Source organism: Pelophylax lessonae (assembly GCF_965119305.1).
Source record: "Pelophylax lessonae genome assembly, chromosome: 9".
Classification (NCBI taxonomy): domain Eukaryota; kingdom Metazoa; phylum Chordata; class Amphibia; order Anura; family Ranidae; genus Pelophylax; species Pelophylax lessonae.
Window position 1 is genome coordinate 214,658,542 of NC_138776.1, and position 18,412 is coordinate 214,676,953.

The following is an 18,412-nucleotide window of genomic DNA, read 5'->3' on the forward strand; positions in this document are numbered from 1 at the left end:
CCGGAAGAGGTTCTGGGATCCAGTGTCAGCTAGCTGTAAAGGGAGGGGGGTGCCTAGGTAGAGGACCCTGAAGTTGTAAAGGGGGTACCGGCAGTCTGGGCCCTGAATTGTACAGAAAGTGTCAGTGAAGCGACAGTTACACAAAGTTCTACAAGATACTACCTCAAGCTGTACCTAGCGGGGACAGTATTTAGTGACTTCCACAGCACATCAGTGTCAGGAGTTCTACAGCCTTCCGTCTTGGATCTACAGGACTATAAGTCGGGGATTCAACACTTCTTCGGTTACACAGAGAGTTCTCAGAGTCAGTGAGCGTTGGCTGGCGCCGACTGGCGTCAAGGAAGCGCCAACGGGCATTTTACAGTAACAAAGTCCCACGTGTAATTAGTTTGAGCCGCAAGGAGTTTCCCACTCATTCCCTTCTCCCATCCCCTTTAAATCAAATAAAAAACACAAACAAAGATGCCGGAGTTGTTGCTGCTTCAGTTATCACACCCAGGGCCGCAGCTCACACCGGTTCTAATGGCAGACCCACATCAGGCCACAAGCCTTGAAATCTTGCTACACTAGCTATAAAAATAAACACATTGCTTAAATAAGAAAGGATCTAATTTATTATAAAGAAAGTAGAAATGCTAACATAAAACACTAAAAGGATACTACAGATCATATAAGATAAAACAAGCACAGATTATACTTTACATATGGGCGTCCTCGTTATTCGGTATCTTTCAGCTGGGCTCAAGTGCAAAAGAGAGAATTCTAGCTGGCGATTGCTTTTAAAGTCACTCAGACACCACCCACATAAACACCCACAGTCTGCTTGTCCAATCCCAATTCATAAGAGGACACTCTTCCTAATCAACAGGAAGTATCTCATCTTTCCAGGAAGCATGTTATATTCTCCACTAGGGGTGCCATTCTTCCATGAATCACTTGTTTTTACTCGGGTCATCTTTCAGTAACAGCTGGTCTTTGCTGTTGGTATAACCTCCCCAGGACGTCTTATCTGAGTCTCCTCTACCCCCATACCTCACAACAGGAGGCCTATGCGAGAACATCCTGTGGGGATATGAATTCCCATTTATGACTCCTTGTCATGAACACCCTGCTGGGTAAACTTGCTCTGCTAGCATTCCAGGCCAGGTGTAATCAAGTTTCAACCTCCCAGAAACATCTGATATTAGAACAAGAAAAACATGTTGCCTTCCAACAGATGCTGCTTTGTGCCTAAAGGGCACACATCACCCTTCTTCAGAGACAGCCTCTATGGAACAGTCCATAAATGTCTGACCTTACAATATGCTGTGTTTCCTAACATGTACCACCTTTTCCCTGGGTGACAAACCACCACCATTCTTCAGTGACCGCTACCATGGCAATATTTTGTGTCTTCTCCTTTTGGTATCTTCAAGATAGGGTGCACTACAGGCAAGGGGTGTCCATTCACTCACCAATCACAAACATACACTAAGAGCCACATATCAACCAGCTTTCAGTAACAGAACCTCCAGGAGGGCCTTACTCAACCATAATACTAACTTAATACATGTACGTCAAATTATAATAGCACACATCAACACATTACCATTATATATACGTATATATAAAACCCACCAAATTAAGCATTCCACACCCAACCTCCTATAACCCTTCATTGTGTAAACGGGTGGGGATTTGGCAGGCTTGCTTTGTATGGTCCTTTCTACTGCAATTCTGGCATGTCCCAGTTTTTTCAGGACTTCTATTCTAATTGGCAGCAATGCCTCTAACTTGTACGAAGAGACCTTACCGTCAATTCGTCTCTCAATTCACATAGACAGATGTGAGATCTTTTATATAAATGTCATGTCAAACAATACATGTAAACCTGAAACAATGATCAAACCACAAAATTCCATCCCTGTGCCTGGAATTCAGAGACAATGCCCAGGGTACATAATGCACCTCTAGGTATGGTTAGGTTCAAGAAACACCCTAGTTCCATGACTAACATTACCTTGGTATCCTTTAGAACAAAGAAACAAACTTGTCTATGCCCTAAATAATACTCAAGTGCTTCCTTCCCAGCAATGATCCCCCCATCTAGAAAACAGAGTGAAACATCTTCCCAGCATTTCGCGTTCACCACTGCATATTGACCTTGCATACAAAGGACATCATGGTCATGCCACCGACAGAGAAATATCAACCTGCCTCCAGTTTCCATACAGTGACTGCACAATTAGCTTGATGTTGGTTGATAATTCTGACTGACCCTGCGTGCACGCCAAAACCCATGATACATTTTTACCCCGTGAAGTGGTTTTGTAGTGGTTACCCTTTTTGTGACGGAGCATGCTTTTGTGATTAGTCACCAACATCACCTGTGCAGGGTTCGAACTGCTCAGGTGAGACACAAACCAGGCGTATTTTCCCTATGTTTAGCTCTGGGGTCCACCAGGTCCCATAACCGATACCCTCTCTATAGGACTGTTAAAATTGAGACACCGCCCCCAAAAGGAAATTTTTTACCCCATTGATGTGCCCTCTGGAGCTCCCTGGTTAGGCCCACAGGCACCCTACTATGTCTAAATGCTAGCCTCCTGGGTCCTGCACCATATCAATTAGGTTATGCCAATACATGTCACACATTAAAAACATATTTTCCTTCTTTTAATTCCTCCCCAAAAACCTCATAGTTTACATTTCTTGTTCTGGAAGGATTGGATAGGTTATATTCCTTCACTAGCCTCCAACCCATTGCCCGTGTATTTACAGTATGCTTGCATTCGTAAATGATAGGAAAGATTTTGGCAAAATGTTGTTGATGGGCAAAGTCTTTCAAATGCAGCATTAGCACTAAGTTGTCCATAGGGAAAATAAACCTTATATTGCACATATTAATCTGCATCTTTTCATTTATCCCTTCTCCCCTGAATGTTTGTCAGAACACATTTGCAATGCGGCATGGCACAGACAAGCTGCCAACCAGATAAACATCTTTCATCCATGTTCCAGAGACCTCTCCAATATCTCACTCCCCTAGGACTCTGGAAATGAAAACTAAGAGCAGAATCAAATTCTTACCCACAATATCTATTAGCTTGCTATGTTTGCTTATAGAACCTCCCTTGAATCCCAGGAACTTAGTTTTCCAGGCTTCTACAACTCTGAACAAACTACTAAAACAACCATGATTCTTTGGGATAAACCAACTCTAAAATGGATCCCCGTGATAAGAGAAAAAAAAAAAATGAAAGTGAGTGCTGTATTCCAAATTTTTTTATCTTAAACCGTAAAATCCATGCAACTGTTAACTTAATGCCTGTGACGTGAGCAGAGATGTATAGTAACGAAGTAGAACTACTTAAGTACTGTACTTAAGTACCGAAATGCGGTATCTGTACTTTCCTAGAGTAGAATTTTTTTCTCCTACTTCTACTTTTACTTCACTACATTTTTTCGATGATTTCGATACTTCTACTCAAGTATTTTTTTTTTGTGCTGCATAGTTACTCGTTACTTTTAAAAAAATTACGACTGCCAGAACAGTAGATGGCAGGTTGCATAAAGCTCAAAAAAATGTGTATAATGTCATTTGTAAATCAGCGCATAGGAAAATAAAGGCTGTGTATAATAAAAGCTGCTATACCAAATCTTTCCAATAAAAAGAAAATATGAAACAAACAAATAAATGGTGCTACAGCGCTTAAAGTGCATCAAGAAACTACTAACAAACACAGGTTAATCATTTGAATAAATCATTTGAAATAATAAAAAACAATATGATGTTCAAACTTTTGACTTATTTCTTTAATAACTACATAACACAGTACTTGTACTTCTACTTTCAGTACTTGAGTAGAATTTTTTTTTCAAAACTACTGGTACTTTTTACTTTTAGTACTTAAGTAGCAAATTTTTTGAAAAAACTACTTGCAATACTTAAGTAAAAAAAATGTTGAATACTTTAGTACTTCTACTTAAGTAACTTTTTCTGCGAGCACTTCCACTTCTACTCAAGTAATTTTTTGATCGAGCACTTGTACTTTTACTCAAGTAGAAATTTTGAGTACTTTATACAAGTCTGGACGTGAGTCACTTTGGTTGGGGGGGCTTGTGGAACCCAGATTGCTTTAGGGAGGTTAGGAGACTCCTTGTCCAGCTTCCCCAGAGCCTCTTATGTGTAAGTCACCCTGTGTCTATTATAAATATAAAGATAAACGGTTTGACTTTTCAGATTGTTAGAATATTGTTGGAGTGTCTCATAGCCCTTTGCTAGATAGTGAGGTGGAGTGGGGTTTGATATTGTTAAGTACCTGTATTTCATTGTTCTATTGTTTCTATCTGCCTTAAGATCAACCTATTATGGGATGTAAATGTGTATGTGGATTGGCTGCTAAGGGGGAGGGGGGATTGTCCCACAGTGTATATCTCTTTGTGCCTGTGTTTCAATAAACAGTTTCATTCTGGCTGACTCCAAAACTTGTACTGTCGAGTTCTTGGGGTAACTATATCTAGATTCACGGATCCCGTGTTTCAGAGCTTAGAAAGCAGCTTCTTGGCAGAGATACCCAGTCTGGGTGTCCGGATACCGTCACAATGCCCCTTTCAGGTGGACAAAACCTAAACATTTGGAATTTTTCCCACCGGAATGAAAATAAAAAACTACAATAACTTCAGTGGCTATGGCTTTGTACAACCTCCTGTCTTAAACACACTGTATTCAGCTGCTAACTTAGGACATAGCCATGGGCACTTTCAGTTGCACTAAACCTAACAATTTGGAATTTTTCCACCTGAACAAAACAAAAAAAGTTAATAAAAAAAAAAAAAAATATATATATATATATATATATATATATATATATATATATTTTGTAAGTTTGCGGAGCTCAAATATTAGTCCATATGAATGGTAGGGACAGTCCTGTCTGCTTACCAGATGGAAGATAAAAATGGACCTGTCAATAGGTAGAGAGGATGTAGAATCTCGCTATTCCAGCTTGGCTCAGTCAATTCAATGCAGATGGCAGGATGTATGTAAATAAACAAAAGGAAATCTCATTGTGCAGTATACCCCAACTTTTAAATATTAGGAACAAGCCCGCCACCAAGATCTAAAAAATGCCACTATATCAATGATAAAAAGGGCCGCTCACCAGAAGTACATATGTATATACATAGGTGGTAAATTCAACAGAAAGACCATCACCAGAATCTCCTTAAGATCATCAAACAATGATAGTCACACAGGCTGCTTACCAGATGCTAATAAAAAGTAAGCAGTTGTACATAGGTTTAAGACTTCTCTCCACTTCCAATGGCAGGCAAACTCCAAAGAAACAGGTCTCAAAAGCTTAGAATGAACTCAAAAAATGGGAAAAAAATATATACATAGTGTGGTATGTTTGGACACCAGAATAGTATCTAATGAAAGACCACCACCAAGTTCCTTATGAATAAAAAGAAATCACCTGTGAATGTAATTAAATGGGCTGCTTACCAGACACACTCATTATGAAGACATAAATACGGGTTACAGGGATCCAGCAGGATTCTTAGTGGTAAAGGGGATCTCATATGGAGGATGATCCAATATCCAGATAAACCGATCCACCAGGGGGGTTAATCACCAATGAATTTCAGTACCAAAAAAGAGGAAAGAGGCTCATGGTGCAGTATTTAAAAACAAACTCACATTTATTGTAGTCACTTACATGTAAGACTGTTAAAGAAGACAGGTGCACAGAGAAAACCGCGGTGTAGGTTCAAACAGCATGTCCTAGAAACTGCAGGAAGGTCACCTGATGCATTTCGGCCAATCAGCCGTCATCTGCCGGCTGATTGGCCGAAATGCCTTTACCACTAAGCAGTGGCGGCTGGTGCTCAAAATTTTTGGGGGGGGCGCAAACAGAAAAATGAGTGACCAATCAATGCAGAGTGCCACAGCGTGCCCCCAATCAATGCAGAGCACAACAGCATGCCCCCAATCAATACAGAGCGCCACAGCATGCCCCCCAATCAATGCAGAATGCCACAGCGTGCACCCAATCAATGCAGAGTGCCACAGCGTGCCCCCCAATCAATGCAGAGTGCCACAGCATGCCCCCATCAATGCAGAGTGCCACAGCATGCCCCCATCAATGCAGAATGCCACAGCATGCCCCCATCAATGCAGAATGCCACAGCATGCCTCCCAATCAATGCAGAGTGCCACAGCATGCCCCCAATCAATGCAGAATGCCACAGCATGCCCCCCAATCAATGCAGAGTGCCACAGCGTGCCCCCAATAAATGCAGAGTGCCACAGCGTGCCCCCCAATCAATGCAGAGTGCCACAGCATGCCCCCATCAATGCAGAGTACCACAGCATGCCCCCAATCAATGCAGAGTGCCACAACGTGCCCCCAATCAATGCAGAGTGCCACAGCATGCCCCCAATCAATGCAGAGTGCCACAGCGTGCCCCCAATCAATGCAGAGCGCCACAGCATGCCCTCAATCAATGCAGAGTGCCACAGCATGCCCCCCAATCAATGCAGAGTGCCACAGCATGCCCCCATCAATGCAGAGTGCCACAGCACGCCCCCCAATCAATGCAGAGTGCCGCAGAAAGCCCCCATCAATGCAGAGTGCCACACCCTGCCCCCCAATCAACGCAGAGTGCCACAGCATGCCCCCATCAATGCAGAGTGCCACAGCATGCCCCCAATCAATGCAGAGTGCCACAGCGTGCCCCGCAATCAATGCAGAGTGCCACAGCATGCCCCCATCAATGCAGAGACCAGCGTGCGTGCCCCCTTCAATGCAGTGTGGGCTCCCCCCCCAAAACCAATGCACTTACCTGGCGGAGGCTTCTCTTCAGTCCCGGCGGCGGTATGTAGTGAAGAATGTATTAAACTGTATATGACGTCAGACTCTCTGTGATGGGCTCCGTAGTCCCGATGATCGCAGTCACAACACAGACAGGTCCTGGCGGCAGTCACCGCTCAGCAGCAGCTTGGGTCTCATTAGCCTGGATGGACTTTCCTCCTGATATTATACAGAATATTTTATATGCATAATATTATTTATGATTATTATGGACTTTTAAGCATATTTTAATTTATCCTTATTGAGATTTGTAGCGCTGCACCGTTTTTTATACTGTATTTATTTCTGGTGTTGTTCTTTGTACCTGGGTGTTCAGCGGCTTGGCTATAATTTATTAATTTATTAGTGTTTGCGCCGATATAATTTTTCTCTTTACAGAGGTCAAGCCTGCCCACCCAGTAGTCCAGGGGTTCATCACTTCTCACATCGGCCGTTAACCCAATGTAGTCGGACACCTGTCGGTCTAGGCGTTTCCTGTTGCTGGATCCGGAGGACAGCTGTGGATGGGTCGGCTGAAAGAATGATCTCACATCAGAAGTGACCAACACATCTTCAACCCACCTTCTTCAGGCGCTGTTGGATTGCTACCCGCAACTGTTTCTCTGGGAGTGGAAATTCCTCTGCCAGCACACGCAAAAGCAGAATGCAGCATTTCCCGAAGCAAGGCCTGGAAGTGCTGCATTCTGACAGCCCTCTGTGATGGTGGTAACATTTCCGCCATGTTTTGTTTGTACCGGGGGCCTAAGTACGTTGCCACCCAGTACAGGTCCTTGCCCTTTATGCTTTTTATACGGGGAGTAGTCTGCGGGGGTTTTTAACCTGTCCGCTGCTGACAATAGTGTTGCCATCTGCAGCCTTTGCAGTCATAATTTGCGGTAAGTCCAACACTCACCTAGGGGCGACCGCCTTAAGAAGGCACCTGGACTCCCATTACCGAGCCCAGTGGGAGCAATGCCGTCAGAACCCACAAAGCCACACTCCAGGCTCTCACCGTCCAGCCTCTTCTCCTTCTCCTCTCTCCTCACAATTGTTCTCCACTCCACCTTCCATCATTTGTCCTCAAGTTTTTCTGGAAAAAGGCAGGCTTTTGTGGCCCAAATGTTGGAGCGTAAAAAAATGATGGCGCCGGATAACCCTCTTGCCCAACGGTTGACCGCTGGCTTGTCGGATCTGATAGCCCACCAAATACTGCCATATAAACTGGTGGACTCGGAGGCCTTTAGAAAATTTGTGGCCATTGGAACACCACAATGGAAGGTCCCAGGAAGGAAATATTTCTCGCAGAAGGGCATCCCAGAGCTATATGGCCATGTCCAGCGACAAGTGAATGTATCTCTGGCACACAGTGTTGGTGCCAAGATACATCTGACCACAGACACGTGATCTAGCAAACACGGGCAGAGAAGGTATATAACTTTTACTGCCCACTGGGTGAACCTTCTGACGAGCGTCAAGTATGAAACCCGTGGCACCCATGTAGATTTGGTTTTACCGCCATGGATTGCATGCAGTCCTGCCTCCTCCTCAATCCTCCCTCTCCTCCTTGGCTGACTCCTCCTTTTCCGCTGCTACCGTCTCTTCCGCTGCGCCGCCCCAAGATCCCCAGAACCTATTCAACATGCCAGGTGAGATGTTGCCATGCTGTGTTGCGTCTGTTGTGCCTGGAAGCCAAGAGCCACACTGGTCCTGCACTCCTTTCAGCTTTGCGTTCACAGGCAGATCAGTGGCTAACACCGCTCCGGTGTAACACCGGTGTCATCCTCCCCCACCACCACCACCACCTCTGTCTTACTGATCCCATCCCCCCACCACCGCAGATCTCATCCCTACACCCCCCCCCCCCAACACCTCTGTTGTAGATAGGGATGAGATCTGTTCTGTGCCAGGCATGGGATCATTAAGAGGCAGCAAGCCAGCAAGGGTGGAGTTTAGGATCGAAATGCTTCAAGGCAAGTTCACTTACATTATCAGTCGAGTCGGTCAGAGTCAGACGATTCCCCCTCACTAAGCAGCTCCCCTCCAGCCAGGCAGGCACGCTTCTAGCAGGCAGCATGCGGTCTCTTCGCAGAGGGGAGAACTCCTCCTTCCCTGCACTCTATTGGTGTCAGCTGGTCAGCTGACTTTCTTTTAGTGTCCACCCCTGCCTCACTGCATCAGCCTTCTCTGTTTATTGGAGGATCGGCAGGGCTGAGGGCGGTTCAGGCAGCAGCAGATTGCTTTACAGAAAACTTAGCCCAGCCAGCCTCCTCTTAGCAACCGGCTGCTGTAGACACCTCCCCCCCCACAACGATCAGGGGGGGGGCAGCCAGTTACAGACTCAGTAGTAGCCACTAGCCAGAACAGTCAGGTGGACGGACGGGCCTCCTCACGCCGCGGCCGCGGTAAGAGAACGGGGGCTGGCGGGCCCCCCCTCAGGTGGCGGAACTCCAGGGCCCGGTCGCAAGTGCGACTGCTGCGACCCTGCTAGTTCCGCTGCTGCCCTATGGGGACTGTGCTGCAGCTGCAATCGCAAAAGTTATAACCTACCTGTAATGAAGTATGTCCTATGGCCCTGCAGGCTGATGATTTCTGTAGAAACTATCTTTTCAGTAATGCCCAGTCCTCTTCACAGTGCTAAACTTCTACTACTGCAGGGTTAAATAGATTTGGGTCTAACACTGAAATATATTAAAGAAGGCCCTGGCTGGTGCCCACGCTTCCTGTCTTCTCCATTCCCAAAACTCCTTGCATACTTTTCACAGAACGGAACACTTTCTCTGAATGGGGAAGAAGGAGAGGTTTCCATCATTCATGTGATTCTGACATTCGCTTACATTCAGTGAAAACAATGAAATTACTTTTCCCAATGAAGGAGAGGACAGAAAGGGGAAGGCATCTGTCTGGAACTTCTTCAATGTACTTCAGTGTTCAGACTCAAAGCTCTTAACCCCTGCAGTGCTAAAAGTTCAGCACTGTGAAGAGGAATGGGCATAATAGGAAAGAAGTTTCTGCAGGAATCATCAGCTTATAGGACATGGGACATACTTCATTACAGGTAGAGTATGTGATTGCATCTGTAGCAAAAAATGTTTAAACTAAACCTGAGGTTTAATATGACATGCTACTAAAAGTCAAAGGCCTCAATGAACTCTGAACTGTGCTCACTGTAGCTAATTTAAAATATCAATCCTAGAAATACCTTGTACACAGTATATATATATATATATATATATATATATATATATATATATATATATATATATATATACACACACGTACATACATTCTGGGGAAAACAATTATTTTTTCCCCAGCAGATTTGGTAAGTTTGCCCACTTAAGGGTCTATAATTTTTATCATAGGTGTATTTTAAATGATAGAGATAGAATATTAACCAAAAATCCAGAAAAAACACATAAAACAAATGCTTTAAATTCAGTTGCAGTTCAGTGAGTGAAATAAGTATTTGATTCCTAAGCAAAACATGACTTAGTACTTGGTGGAGAAACCCTTATTGGCAAGCACAGAGGTAAGACATTTCTTGTAGTTGGTGACCAGGTTTGCACACATCTCAGGTGGGATTATGGTCCACTCATCTTTACAGATATTCTGTAAATCCTTGAGGCTTTTTGGCTGTCTTTTGGCAGCTTGAAGTTTCTGCACCCTCCAAAACACGGCGAGCCGAGTTAATGCCAAAGAGCTCAATTTTGGTCTCATCTGACCACAGTACTTTCTTCCAATTCTTCTCTGAATAATTTAGATGCTCATTGGCAAACTTAAGATGGGCCTATACATATGCCTACTTGAGGAGGGGAACCTTGTGGGCACTGTAGGATTTCAATAGTTCCAAAAAATAGTAGTTCAATAGTTGGGGACCAGGTTTGCACACATCTCATGAGGGATTTTAGTCCACTCTTCTTTACAGATCTTCTCTAAATCCTAATCTAATTTCTTATCTGTCTTTTGGCAACTCAAAGTTTTAGCTCCAACCATATGTTTTCTATAGGATTAAGGTTTGTAGACCGGCCTGGCCACTCCTTGACCTTAATGTGCTTCTTGAGCCACTCCTTTGTTGCCTTTGCTGTATATTTTGGGTCATTATCATGCTGGAAGTCCCATCCACGACCCATCTTCAGTGTTCTGGCTGAGGGAAGAAGGTTCTCATCAAAGATTTTACAATACATGGCCCCCCCATCTATTGGCCCCTCAATGCGGCAAAGTCGCCTTTCTTCCAGAAGCGCATTTGTGATATCAGGCACTGACTTCAACCCAATAGAACACCTTTGGGATGAATTAGAGCTCTCCAACATCAGTGCCTGACCTCACAAATGTGCTTCTGGAAGAATAATCAAACATTCCCATAGGCACACTCCTAAACCTTGTGGACCGCCTTACCAGAAGAGTTGAAGCTGTTGTAGCTGCAAAGGGAGGGCCAACTCAATATTGAACCCTACGGGCTAAGACTGGTATGCCATTAAAGTTCATGTGTGTAAAGGCAGGCGTCCCAATAAATTTGGTTTTATATATATATATATATTTTTTTTTTAATTTTTTTTTACCAAAAGTGACAGCAGCCCTCACAAAAATATCCACAAACAGATATTAAGCAATATTATATGTCAAATTGTGTAGTGCTATCCCTTTAAGAAATAGTAAAAAAAAAAAAAAAAAAGTGTGCAACAAAGTGCAATTCATGTCCTTCATCCATAGTCCAAAATAAATTATGAAAGGAAATAAAATGCTTCTAAGGACAATGTTCAAGATATAACAAGATGACAATCTAACCCATCACCACCCTAGGTCATGTGCCGCTTACTGGAGGATGAGACCCCTTAACTTAAGGAGGTCAAATGTGCTTGCCTCTCATAGCATGGTAAAGTATGGTGTATAATGAGTTCCCCAAAGAATCTCCCCATCAATCTGACTTATGACCCAGTAAAGAAAGAGGACAGAGCACACACTGCATGATACCTCATTAAATGTGATCAAAATGTATTCATCCAATCATATACTAACAAAAGTAAGTAACATAAATAGTGAAGAAAGGAAGATTTAATGTGCAACAACTCCACTGACAATGTGTGAAAATCCAACAAGGTGACACTATTATCCACCACCAACAAAAATCATGCGCTGCTTACCATTGCTGCCCTGCCCCTGTGAACTGACCACGGTTTATCATGGCTGCTGAGCCCTGATACCATGGTCAGTTTGCGTGCCTCCATCATCCACAGCTCTCCTCTGTCCTCCTCTGTCCTCCTCTCCCTGCCTGTCAGCTCATGCCAATGCCTGCCCCCTCCCCTCCTGCTGCTGAAATAACTTTCTAATTTTCAGGCAATCCTCTTCATTGGATTATGCTATGTCTCCACTGTATGTGCTTTATTTAAAAAATGCCGTTGTATACTTTATTTCAGAGCGCTGATCGGCGCTCACGTGATCACCCACCGCTCTCCTCCTCACCTTCTCTCCTCCTTACTGATGTCAGCGGGGAATTCCCAGCCCTTACTGTTGCAGCTGTCAGATCAGAGGGAATAGGGAGTGGTCATTTGAGCTCCGATCGGCGTTCTAAAATAAGGTATAAAATGGCATTTTTTTAATAATGCACAAACAGTGGAGGGGTTTACAACCACTTTATGAAACTGTTTTTCAACCTGGCTAATTAGGTGACTAAGGTACAACAACACTTTTTTTAAATGAAAATATAACTTCAAAACAGAACTTAGTGAAGCAGTTTTGTGATAGATCATCATCAGTTTGCAATATGTTTAAAATATTTTCCACGTCTCAATGTTGAGTAAAACTTTTTGACTTTGCTGAAAGTTTTGTCTTTAGTTGATAGTCAGCATAACTTTTCATGTTGCAGGCAGAACAGAGGGCACACGAAGAAGTACTTTGTGGAGAAGATAATTGGATTGTATGAGAAACTGCCAAGAAATTTTGGAGTTTCCAAGGGGAGCATTACGGGATTAGATTTCAAAAAGGGTAATTACTTAGAAGACAGAATGATCTGCTAATAGGGCAGAAAACAGAATCTATTGTTCAAACAAAGAATTAAAGTTTTAAACCTAAAGTGAATGTGAGCTTTGCTCATGCAGGGCAAAACAACAATTTCACTTTATTGGTGACCCCAGCAATTGTTTATTCTCACTTTCTTTTCATTCCTCCACGACTCTCTTTACTGCTGAAAGTACACATAGAGGGGACTTTAACAAAAGTGGAGCAGACAGAATCTGGAGCAGCTATGCATGGCAACCAATGCCATCTTCAGTTTGTTCAACTAATTTAAAAATGAAAGGATAGAAGCTGATTGGTTGCCAAATACAATTGACCCTGATCACCTCATTTATGACAAATTGTGTAGGGCAGATATCAAGTACCTGGAGGTGAGCCTGATATGGTGAGGAAGGCCTCTCTTACGCCTCTGAATCGGGGCCCCTGGTAGTGTAGACAGGAGGCGTTGGAGTGTAGAGTAGCATGAGTGCCTGAAGATTGCTGGAAGTAGGCAGGTGTCTACTGGCGGGGATCCTCAGGTGAATCTGTCAAGCAGATAGGTATGCAGGCAGCTGGTACTGGAGACAGCAGACTGGATAGCAGGGTAAGCTGGCTGGATCCTCACAGACAGGGTGGACAGATTTGGGGTAGACACTCAGGAACGTGGTAGAAGACAAGCCGGGTCTGGAGCCGATCAGTAGTGCAGAAGCCAGTAGGAGTAGACAGGAGCGGAGGTCAAGGGACTAGCCAGGGTCATTGCAGGTGGAGAGCAGAGGATGGTCAGGAGAAGCTGGGTCAGTAATTTGGGAGCAGAGTAAAGGTTTGCAGGTTAGCAGGTTAGCCAAGGCTGTAGACAAAGTAGCATTGGAGCTGAGCAAGAGCTGGGTTTAAATAGCCCGTTTGGCGCCAGTATCTGTAACAGGTTTGTGTACGTGCGAACGCGAGTGTGCAATGGCATGTGTGCCCACGCATGTTTGCGCATGTGCACGCGCATTCGCCATCGCCAAGTTCCTGGTTGCTTTAACAGGAGCACGTCTTTAGCTGTGTGCAGCAGACTCTTTCTTACAGCAGAGCACAGTGGAGATAACTATTTGTGTCTATATTCTCTTGCGTTTGCAAGTTTTGCTCTAGTATAAATAAAAAGGAGCTTTATTCATCTGCACTATTGGGAGTGCTTCTCCTTTGCATGTTATGTGGCAACATATTAACATCTTAACCAAGATTTTAAACATTTGAGAGGTTTTATTGATAAACAAATAAGAGCGTGGTGGGATATTTTTACCCTCAGTAAATACATCAAAGATGGGATGACACCCAGACGTCTAAGATGGGATGTAGCCCCTAATGATGGTCTAACTGATAAGGCGCTGGAAGATGAGTGGTTTGATTTCTTTCGGTACACCGAAAAGAAATTACTTGAACTGCTCATCTCCAGGAAAGAGAAAAAATTAAAAAACCTAGAGGCCAACATTAATGCTATTAAGGCAAAATTTGTAGATCTTGATGACAATGCTGAATATAAAGAAAAAATGAAGCAGTTGCAAGATTTTGCAGATAAAGTAGACAGGGATACACAAAAGAAAAAGATGAAAAAATTCCTTAGAGATACAAATGATTATAAAACAAATAAGGTTTATAAATGGCAAGAGGAAACTATAATACAAGAAGACAACTCCAGAGCATCCTCCATTGAGAGGGAACACCCCTTCCCTAATTTTACCCCATTCCAGACACCCATGAATAATGTGACCCCTGGAAATAATGGGAGAAACAACGGGGGGGATTCTAGATCTGCCCCTCGGGGAAGATCAAGGGGTAGATCACAATCCTATACTCCCCAATACGAGATCCCCACATCCAATAGATTTGAGCCCCTGAGAAACGAACAGGTGCAACAATACCACCAACCTGGACACAACCAGGGATACCATCCCAGGGGCCCACGAGGAGGTGCACGGGGGTATCAAAATGGTGGATACAGAGGAGGAAGAGGACAATATCAAGGCCCACACCAAAATAATTATCCAAGAGGGGATTTTCACAGGAGGGGATCAGGGAGACCCCCTTGGAGAGGAAGAGGAGGATTCAACCCCAGAGGAAGGGGGAATTCCAACAACTATCACCAACAGGAACAGAGGGAAGATTGGAGACCTTGGTTCCCCACCGAACCCCCGTATGCACAAGAGAGAGGGGTTCAAAACGAAAGACCAGAGGATGCAGAGGAGGGAAGAGGAAAAAGGAAAAGAGAAAATTAACAGAAGGAATTTTTAACTTAAGCGATGTCACTTTTACCAACGAGGAATTACAGGTTTTAGCATTAGGTCTTAAATTTGCGCCAGATAAAAATATCAACAAGTTCGACACTTTTATTGACCTCCAAAAATTTATTCGTAAGATCAACATTAAAAAGCATTATGCAAAGAATCCTCCTAAGGGAGACACAAGATCGGAAGAATATGCGCACACGCAATTAAGAAATAATTCTGTTTTTAACCCCAAGCCCAAAAATAATCAGTTTTTAGATGTTTTTAAAGTTTTAGTAGAAAACGACTTGGATAAATTAAAAGCCCGCCCCTCCAGAAGAAAGAGAGATGTAGAGAAAGGCCTGAAATTACTTGAGAACAAGAAAAATATAGTAATCAGGCCTGCTGACAAAGGAGGAGGATTGGTGGTTTTAAATAAACAAGATTATCTAGACGAACTAGATAGGTTGGTTAATGATACAGAAACATATGAAGAGTTAAGAAGGAATCCTAGTAACCTCTACAAAGCCAAATTAACAAAACTGATCAAGAAAGCCACTAAAGATGAGATTTTAAACAAGAGAGAAAGTAGATATTTAATACCAGATGCACCGAGGGTTCCGGTTATTTACCAGCTCCCAAAAATTCACAAAAACAACAAAAAACCCCCTGGGAGACCTATAGTAAGCGGAGTTGACTCCTTGTTCTCCCGGGTAGGTGAATATCTGGATTGTTTTTTCCAACCGTTGGCCCAGCAAGGGAAGGCCTACTTGAGGGACAGCAAACACTTAATGGGGATCCTTAATGGTTTGGAAATTGAAGAAGATGATTTGCTTGTGAGTGTAGACGTGAACTCACTGTACACGAATATACAGCAAACACATGCATTGGAGGCTGCTAAATGGGTCCTTGATACAACCCAGATAAAGAAAAAACAGAAAGAATTCTTGCTTCAGGCCCTTGATTTAGCCATGAGCCACAACTTCTTCTGGCACAATAAGAAATTCTACAGGCAAAAAAGGGGTGTGGCTATGGGGGCAAAGTATGCGCCATCCATAGCCAACATCTTTATGAGGAAGTGGGAAGAAGAGACCATCCTTAAAAGTCAATCAGCTCATCTGAAACTCTATTACAGATATATAGACGATATAATTATGGTGTGGAATGGGAACCATGACTCTCTCAGGGCTTTCTTGGAGTCCATGGGAAGAAATAAATATGGCATTTCCTTCTCTGAAAATATAGGAAACCAATCCATCCACTTTTTAGATCTGGAAATTTTTAAATTTGAAGGAAAACTTTTTACACGGACCTATTTCAAAGATGTTGATAGAAATGGTTATATTCCAACGGGGAGTTGCCATCACCCCAAGTGGCTTAGCTCTGTGCCTAAGAGCCAACTGCTCAGAGTAAGACGGAACTGTGACCGGGAAGAAGACTACGATCAGCAAGCCAATTTGTTAATAAAAAGATTTGAAGAAAAAGGTTACAACTCCAAGGAACTCATCAACACTAAAGAAAACATCAGGAGGATTGATAGGAAAGAGCTGTTGAAGGATAAAACAAAAGATTCAAATCATTCTAACAACTACGGTTTGGCTTTTATGACAGGTTTTACTAGGCAATATAAACAAGTAGAACACATTATAAAAAAACATTGGCCATTGCTTTTAAAGGACGACATTTTAAAAACGATTTTACCTTCAAGGCCTAAATTCGTCTATACTAAACCAAGCACTTTAAGATTGAAACTGGCGCATAATGTGGTAAACCCTCCAGTTAAAACATGTACATTTTTAGATCAAGTCGGTTATTTTAGCTGTGGAAGATGTGCAATATGTAAAACTTCGAGGCATAGGAAACGCAAAACCTCTGAATTTAGGTCCCTTGTCGATGGGAAACAGTATACCATAGACAAGTTTATCACGTGTTCATCTACCCATGTAACGTATCTGTTGACGTGCCCATGTGGGCTACAGTACGTGGGTAGAACAACGAGAGAACTCAGAGTAAGATTACGGGAGCATGTGACTAACATCAAAAAGGGATTTCGTCACCACAGCGTATCCAATCATTTCAGATTGGTCCACAATAGTGATCCCAGAGGGCTAGCATTTTGTGGTATAGATAGGGTTGAACCACATTGGAGGGGGGGTAATCTAAAGAGAGCAATCTCTAAAAATGAAACGCAATGGATTCATCGCCTCGGGACCTTACAGCCCCGGGTTCTCAATATAGAATTGGATCTGAACTGTTTTCTGTCTAATTGGTAAAAAAATTTTTCCTCCCCTTCCCCCTTCTCTGTTTTTTTCTTCTAAGGCTGAGGCATAATTTTGATTATTTTGAATCCCATATTGTTTAAGTAAATCTTTGTTTAATTTTTATTTTTATTTTTATTTTTATTTTTATTATTATTTTCACTTTTATTTTATTTTGTTTATTATTTATTATTTTTTATTTTTTATTTGCTATATTAATTTTATTTTCATTTTTATTTTTATTGTTTTATTTTTTTATTTTTTTTATTTATTTTATTTTATTTTTTCTTATTATTATTATTATTATTTTTTTCTTATTTATATTTATTTCTATTTTTATTTTTATTTTTATTTTCATTTATATTTATTTTTATTTTTATTTTTATTCTTTTAATATTTTTTATTTATTATTATTTTCATTTTTTATAATTTTTTATAATTTTCTTCACATTTTTTTAATATATAATTTATATATTTTTTATATATTTTTTTTCGTTTTTTTCTTCTCGGGATTTTGTAAATAATAGATATTAATATATATTCTTGTTACAAATATCGACCTTCTTATTTGAATTGTTTTATTTAACAAATAAGATTTTTTGAATAACGCTGATATGTATGATTTGTATTTATGAATTTTATGAAGTGTAATAAATTTTAAGGTTTTTTAACAATATAATAAGTTATCGGCAACAGGAAATGAGGTGGTGATTTTAATATTCGATAGATTTGCATATATTCATCAATTTATTTTTTTATTCACCCAAATAAATATTGCGGATTGAGTTGCTATTTGCACCGTGGGGACACGCTTAATAGTAGACTGTCAACAGGAAGTTGATAGATAGAGTATATGCCACCCCCCTTTCTCCTTCGATTGGCTGCGAGTAGAGTCAATTAAGTATAAAAACACAAGCCGCCTTACCGGAAGTGATGTCTTTGATAACGCCCATTAAGGCGGGCGAAACGCGTCGACGCACTTCCGGGCAGCGGAGCTTTTGCAGCGTCATTTCCTGTTAACCACCGTGGAACGCACGCCGGCAGCGACACGGAAATTGGAGGATTGACTGTGCTAGGCTGCTTA